General features: G+C 41.7%; 1 pseudogene; it reads left to right on the top strand.

The window, feature by feature from the left end:
• Positions 1-219: 219 nt before the first annotated feature.
• On the top strand, positions 220-8,276 carry LOC135537972 (amine sulfotransferase-like; annotated as a pseudogene).
• The last annotated feature ends 9 nt before the right edge of the window (positions 8,277-8,285 follow it).

Below are 8,285 nucleotides of genomic sequence, written 5' to 3'. Positions count from 1 at the left end.
GGAAGAAGGTCAAAGTAACCAGATAGAGTTGCACTGGAAGGACAGCAATTCCTTGTGCATGTCCGAACTCTCACATAAGTCAAGTCTCAACTATCAGCACTCAAGTGCTTCTCCCAGTCTCAAAGCAACTCAAAGGTCAACTCAGACGCTCAAGCGTGTCATCTGTCAAGAGACAGAGGCTGCATGGAAGTTGCTGCTAACCAAGCAGCTTTAGAAGTAATGGTTAAGCAAGAACGCCAACTAGAAGAGCTTCAGAGACTTGAAGATGAAGATAAGAAGAGGACAGCGGAGCAAGAAGCTGAGGCTGTGAAACGCAGCTTAGAAGAAGCTAGGCTGCGGAGTCAAGGTTAGAGGTGAAAATGCTGCCAGACGAAAGGATGCTAGAAGACAAGCGTAGAGTTAGAGCGCCTTGAAGTGCTCAAGAAACTAAATGCTGCCAAGGCGCGAATGCAAGTGTATGAGCAAGATGAAAACTCAGAGGACGAGAAGAGAGAACTACTCTCAACTGCAAATCTGTGAAAGAAGTCATGCACAGAAGAGGCTCATTTCACAGTCTCTCACCACAACATGTTGTGACAAGCACACAGCAAGAAGATGGCACCAAGACCATGTTCAGGTTACTAGCGGAATCAATCAGTGAAAGCCGCCTCCCCATACCAGAACCAGTAACATTCAATGGAGAACCACTCTTGTTCACTGACTGGAAGGTCTCTTTTCAGACTCTGATAGACAGGAAGAACATACCAGCAACTGAGGAAGATATATTACTTGAGAAAATATATTGGTGGGCCTGCCAAGAAAGCCATCGAAAGTTACTTTATGTTAGGAACAGAGTCAGCCTACTATGCTGCATGGACCATTCTTGAAGAAAGGTACGGAAACAAATTCCTCATCGCCAAGTCCTTCAGAGATAAGCTCAATGCATGGCCTAAGATAGGATCCAAGGACAGTCTTGAACTTAGAGACCTTGTAGACTTTCTCCGCAGCTGTGAGGCTGCTATGTCTCAGAATAAAGGCCTGGAGGTGCTTAATGACTGTAATGAAAACCAAAAGATCCTCAAGCTAAACTTCCAGATTGGCTAACTTCAAGATGGAATAGAAGGTCATAGACATCTTAGAAGAAACTGAGATCTTTCCAAGCTTCAGTCAGTTTGTGAAGTTTCTCACGAGAGAAGCAAAGATCGCTTGCAATCCTGTGACATCCTTCATGCTTTGAAACCAAGCGAAGATGGAAAACCTAAGATGCCAAGGATTCAAAGCCCGGAGCAAGGGTATTAGCAGCTAACTCTGGAGAAAGATACTGTTACTGGTTGTGTCTTCTGTGAGAAGTCAGGTCACAGTCTCCACAAATGCTGGAAGTTCATGGATAAGCCCACCGCAGAGCGACAGAAGTTTGTTCAAGAGAATAAATTGTGCTTTGGCTGTTTAAGGCCTGGGCATACGCTCGAAAGATTGTGATAACAGGGAACACCTGCGACACGTGTCAGAGGAGGCATCCATCCTGCCTGCACGAAGATCGTACTAAAGAAAGGTTAAGCGATAGGAAGACCCCACAAGATAAGGGGACAAGAGCGTCAAGTGAGGCCATATTTAACAGAGTCGTAAGGGACATTAACAACACTCACACCTCCACAATCATTCCGGTATGGGTGTCAACCACAAGTGAGCCAGATCGTGAAGTTCTTGTGCATGCACTTCTTGACACCCAGAGCGACACCACTTTTATCCTTGAAGAGACAACAAAGGCTCTCAATACAAGGAAGGAGCCAGTCCAACTGAAACTCTCTACAATGGCTTCAAGGAATACCATTGTGCCCTGCCAGAAGCTGTCTGGTTTGCAGGTTAGAGGGCTTTACTTGGAGAAGAAAATCCCTCTGCCATTCGTGTCAAGGCATACCCAACCACAAGCTCTGTAAACTCGTGTGAGTTCTCACCCTAAATGAGATGCCGCTCAACTTCAGTCAGACACATTTATCACTGACAAGGTGTCTGACTCGATCTCACACACTGTATGCAAATATTCAGACAAAATGTACTCGTGCCAGCCAGGGGCGTAGGTAGTGACATATATAAAAAACGTATGCTGACACCCTTCAAATGAGTGGATTTGGCTATTTTAGCCACACCCATTGCTGATAGCTTTATAAAATTGAGCGCACAGCCATGCAATCTCCATAGACAAACATTGGCAGTAGAATGGCCTTCCTGAAGAGCTCAGTGACTTTAAATGTGGCACCGTCATAGGATGCCACCTTTACAACAAGTCAGTTCGTCAAATTTGTCTGTCCTCAGATGCAAAACTCACGACTGAGTTCCCAACTGCCTCTGGAAACAACATTAGCACAAGAACTGTTCGTTGGGAGCTTCATGAAATGGGTTTCCATGGCCACACTAGCCTAAGATCACCATGCGCAATGCCAAGCATTGGCAGAAGCGATGTAAAGCTTGCCGCCAGTGGAAATGTGTTTTATTTAGTGATGAATCACTCTTCACCGTCTGACTGACCAATCTGGGTTTGGCGGATGCCAGGAGAACGCTACCTGCCCCAATGCATAGTGCCAACTGTAAAGTTTGGTGGAGGAGGAATAATGGTCTGGGGCTGTTTTTCATTGTTCAGAACCCTTAGTTCCAGTGAAGGGAAATCTTAATGCTACAGCATACAATGACATTCTAGACGATTCTGTGCATCCAACTTTGTGGTACCAGTTTGGGGAAGGCCCTTTCCTGTTTCAGCATGACAATGCCCCCAAGTACAAAGCGAGGTCCATACAGAAATAGTTTGTCGGGATTGGTGTGGACGAACTTAACAGGCCTGCACAGAGCCCTGACCTCAACCCCATCGAACACACTTGGAATTAATTGGAAGGCCGACTGTGAGCCAGGCGTAATCGGCCAACATCAGTGTCCCATCTCACTAATGCTCTTGTGGCTGATTAGAAGCAAGTCCCCGCAGCAATATTCCAACATCTTGTCATAAGCCTTCCCAGAGGAGTGGTGGCTGTTATAGCAGCAAAGGGGGACCAGCTTCATTTTAATATCCATGATTTTGGAATGAGTTGTTTGATGAGCAAGTGTCCACATACTTTTGGTCATGTTGTGTATATACAGTATATATTTAGGAACTCGGTCAGGGTCTCAACTTACTGTTGAGAGTAAGAGTAGTAGAACACCCAAGGTGTAATTTTGAAACTAGTCTTCCTTTTCATATGTCACTCACTGATAGTCACCCAATTAGCCCATGTCAGGAAAAATTCAATGACGAAGGGCCGTCCCCAGGGGCCCCATCTCCATGGGGCCCACATTGATTTTATTAGGCACTCTCACTCAGATGATTTCTGATTTTTTAATTCAGATCCCCATTAGCTGTTGAAGAAGCAGCAGCTATTCTTCCTGGGGTCCACACAAAAAATAAAACATGACGAAATACGGAACACTAATGGACAAGAACAGCAACACAAATATCATATTTAATTATATTATGTTTGTATTCAATTCATATTAAATTAGCAAAATATTTCATATTAACATGGCATAAGACATGGAAAAAAATGTCTAGAAATGCAGGGAATTTGTTTTTAAATCAGCAAAAAAAATCTCCATTTGCTGTAAAACTGCAACAACAACAGAAAAGTTATATAAAACAAACGTATTTGTTTACCATTTCTTAATAAAATACTTTTTCTGCTAACAGATCCCTGTGTCAATATGAAATTATTGTTTTTAAACGCGGTGCTGATTTAAGTTGTAGCTGCTAATATTATATAGCTAATAGTTAACGTGTTTGTAGATGGACTGAAGGACCTATGTACATAGACATCACTGGCCACTTTAATAATGGAACACCAGTCACTTTAATAATGTTGAAATAATATTTCCATACCGTTTTTCTCATCTCATTTGAATATACTTAGATTTGTGTGTATTGTTGTGAATCGTTTTTATATACTACTGCACAGTTGGAGCTAGGAACACAAGCTTTTCACTAGGCCTGCAATAACATCTGCTAAATATGTGTATGTGACCAATAACATTTGATTTGATGTCAACTGTTGTGATTCTATATTGACAGTTATGTTATGGTTCCAGGGAAAGGGATATGGGGATACCTTGTTCAAGACTGCTGATCTAAGGTCTTATTTTAACAAAGCTACCAGCTTTAATGAACCACAGAGAGGTGTGACATGCGGTGCCATAAGCAAGTATCCAATATTAATAACAAAGAGGTCAAAGCACAGTGTAGTAGCCTGGATAAAAGCTTGGAAAAAGTGTAGGGTCTCAAACAATCTCAATCTTATCTGTCGGAAGGATATCAATTTGTCTCTGTGGTTGGTTTATCCTCTGACAAATCAACTGTACATTTCGGTGTTCCTCAAGGTTCCGTTTTAGGGCTTCTATTGTTTTAAATATATATTTTACCTCTTGTTGATGTCATTCGGAAACCTAATGTTAACTTTCACTGCTATGCGGACTATACACAGTTGTGCATTTCAAGGAAACATGGGGAAGCCCCAAAACTGCCCTCCTTGGAAGCTTGTGTTTCAGACATAAGGAACTGTCATTCTTATTGTAAACACAGCACCAACAGAGATGGTCACCTCGCACTTTGCCTATGCTGCTTGGCCATCCACATTGTTATATGTACATATTCTTATTAACCCCTTTAGTTTTGTGTGTATTAGGTAGTTGTTGGGAATTGTTTGATTATTTGTTACATATTACTGCACTGTTGGAACGAGAAGAACAAGCATTTCGCTACACTCGCATTAACATCTGCTAACCATGTGTATGTGACCAATAAATTTGATTTGATTTAATTTGGATTGCAGAATTTTTTTAACTTATAAACTCGGACAAAACAGAGATGCTAGTTCTAGGACCCAAGAAACAAAGATCTTCTGTTGGATGTGACAATTAATCTTAATGTTTGTACAGTCGTCTCAAATAAAACTGTAAAGGACCTCGCGTAACTCTGGACCCTGATCTCTCTTTTGACGAACATATCAAGACTGTTTCAAGGACAGCTTTTTTCCAACTACGGAACATTGCAAAAATCAGAAACTTTCTGTCCAAAAATTATGCAGAAAATGTATCCATGCTTTTGTCACTCTAGACTACTGCAATGCTCTACTTACGGCTACCCGGATAAAGCACAAAAATAATCTTCAGTTAGCGCTAAACACAGCTGCTAGAATTTTGACAAGAAACATAAAATGTGATCATATTACTCCAGTGCTAGCCTCTCTACACTGGCTTCCTGTTATGGCTAGGGCTGATTTCAAAGGTTTTACTGCTAACCCTCAAAGCATTACATGGGCCTGCTCCTTTCTATCTTTCCAAATTGGTTCTGCTGTACATACCTACATGTACGCTACGGTCACAAGACGCAGGCCTCCTTATTGTCCCTAGAATTTCTAAGCAAACAGCTGGAGAAAGGGATTTCTCCTATTGAAGCCCAATTTTATGGAATGGTCTGCCTATCCATGTGAGAGACGTAGATCTTTCTCGACCTTTAAGTCTTTATTGAAGACTTATCTATTCTGTAGGCCCTATGACAGAGTGTAGTCTGGCCCAGAGATGTGAAGGTGAACAGGAAGGCACTGTAGTGAACAACCACCCTTGCTGTCTCTGCGTGTCCAGGTCCCCTCTCTCCATTGGGATTTTCTGCTTTCTAACCCTATTACGGGGGCTGAGTCACTGGCTTACTGGTGCTCTTCCATGCCGTCCCTAGGAGGGGTGCATCACTTGAGTGGGTTGAGTCACTGATGTGATCTTCCTGTCTGGGTTGGCGCCCCCATCGGGTTCGTGCCGTGGGTAATAAGTTGTCCTGCACCTGCGGTTTTCGACTCTCTCTCTCTATCGCACCTGCTGTCTCTAACTCTGAATGATCGGCTATGAAAAGCCAACTGACATTTACTCCTGAGGTGCTGACCTGTTGCACCTTCTACAACCACTGTGATTATTATTATCTGACCCTGCTGGTCATCTATGAACATTTAAACATCTTGGCCAGGTACTGTTATAATCTCCACCTGGCACAGCCAGAAGAGGACTGGCCACCCCTCAGGAGCCTGATTCCTCTCTAGGTGTCTTCATAAGTTACTGCCTTTCTGGGGAGTTTTCCTAGCCACCGTGCTTCTACATCTACATTGCTTGATGTTTGGGGTTTTAGACTGGGTTTCTGTATAGCACTTTGTGACTTCGCCTAATGTAAGGCCTTATAAATACATTCCCTTGATTGATACATATGAATCAGAAATGTATCAAACATGACTGATGATTCAATTTCTTGAGGGAAGCGGTAAGTATATCTCAGAATGATATGGAGATAAAGGGGTTAAAATAAATAAAAAATTATATGTCTCTGTTGGTATCAACTTCACATGGCACATTTTGTCCTAGGTTGTAATAGCTGTTTTATCTGAAGGCTGTTCTTGGCTGTAATAGCTGTTTTAACTGAAGAATGGGGAGAGGAACAGAAGATTCAGATTACTGCCCTTGGGTTTTTCCCATACAAGGGGATCAACCTGGTCAGAGGGGTGCATCAAGTCCAACACCTTGATTCTCTGGAGACATTTGAAATAAGGGATGATGACATCGTTGTAGTTACTTACACGGTCAGGTAAGACCATGCATCTGACGTAGGTTATAGGCCTGTACAGTACTTACTGTAGAGTGACTTATAGGCTACTCTACACAATCTATTGAATTCTGCATGAATTTAGGTATTGTATTGTGAATGTGCAACATGCTCTCACAAATGCTGTGATTGTATTTCTTTAAAACCACAGGAACTACATGGACACAGTATATTTTGTCCCTATTGTATCATGAAGATCAAATGACAGAGGGAAGTAACATACCAATCCAGGAACTGGTGCCCTTCCTGGGAGATAAACTCAAGACAAATAGACTACAACAACAAACCATCAACAAGAACATTCGTGTCTCACTTGTCCTCAATCCCTCACGGACTGAGAGAGAAGGGAAAGGTACGAGAGAGAGAAATAACATGCAATGAATGCAAAACAATAACTGCCAGTGAAACCCATGTTTTGATAATTGTTTAAATACAACTGTACACAGACAGAATATATGAATATGTTTTTAAAAAAGTCTTCAGAGACTGACTACATTTAAAAAAAAAAACTAGATGCCAACAATGAGATTTGACAGATTATTTAATGTACATCAATTGAATCTACAATGTACTGTATTAGTTTTGAATTGTGGTGTTCAAGTTATATTGAATTGGCTGCATTCTAATTGTGTTAATTGTTTATTAAGGTGATCTACATAGCCAGGAACCCAAAGGATGTTGCTGTGTCCTTATTTCATCTCCAAAATATCACAAAAGTCCTTAAGAGCGAACCTGACTTCAATACATTTCTGACTCAATTTCTCAAGGGGGAGGGTAAGTATATCTCAGAAGTTTAAACACATGTTCGAAACATGTCCAAAGTGTCAACGTGAAATACCCTAATAATGTTTCTTTCCTAGTTCTCGGGGGTCTTGGTTTGATCATGTTGCTGATTGGTATGCTCACAAAGATGAATTTGACATCCTTTCTATGACATATGAAGATATGATCAAGGTAAGTTAATTTACATAATATATGAGATGACATAACAGTGGAAAATATACACTGAGCGGAGAAAACATTAGGAACACATGCTCTTTCCATGACATAGACTGACCAGGTGAAAGCTATGGTCCCCTATTGATGTCATTTATTAAATCTACTTCAATCAGTGTAGATGAAGGGGAGGATACAGGTTAAATAATCATTTTTAGCCTTGAGACAACTGAGAGATGTATTGTGTATGTGTGGAATTTAGAGAGTGAATGGGAAAGAAAATATTGAATTGCCTTTGAACAGGGTATGCCAGGCACACCTCCTTCAACGTGTCAAGAACTGTAACGCTGCTGGGTTTTCTATGCTTAACAGTTTCCTGTGTGTATACAGAATGGTCCACCACCCAAAGGACATCCAGCCAACTTGACACAAGCGTAGAATGCTTTCGACACCTTGTAGTCCATGCCCCGTTGAATTGAGTGTGTTCTGGCGAGAAAAGGGAGGTGTTCCTAATGTTTTGTACACTCTGTGTATTGCTGAGACTAGTAATCAACAACAATTGCTTTCAGGACACACAAGGTGCAATTGTCAGGATATCAAACTTCTTGGGCAAAAAGCTGGATGACCGACCCATTGACACGATCGTGGACAAATCCTCCTTCAAGAACATGAAGGAAGACCCACATGCTAGACGTGATAAACAGCATCCAGA

Source organism: Oncorhynchus masou, unplaced genomic scaffold (assembly GCF_036934945.1).
Source record: "Oncorhynchus masou masou isolate Uvic2021 unplaced genomic scaffold, UVic_Omas_1.1 unplaced_scaffold_8791, whole genome shotgun sequence".
Lineage (NCBI taxonomy): Eukaryota > Metazoa > Chordata > Actinopteri > Salmoniformes > Salmonidae > Oncorhynchus > Oncorhynchus masou.
This window is presented reverse-complemented; position numbering and strand designations above follow the sequence as displayed.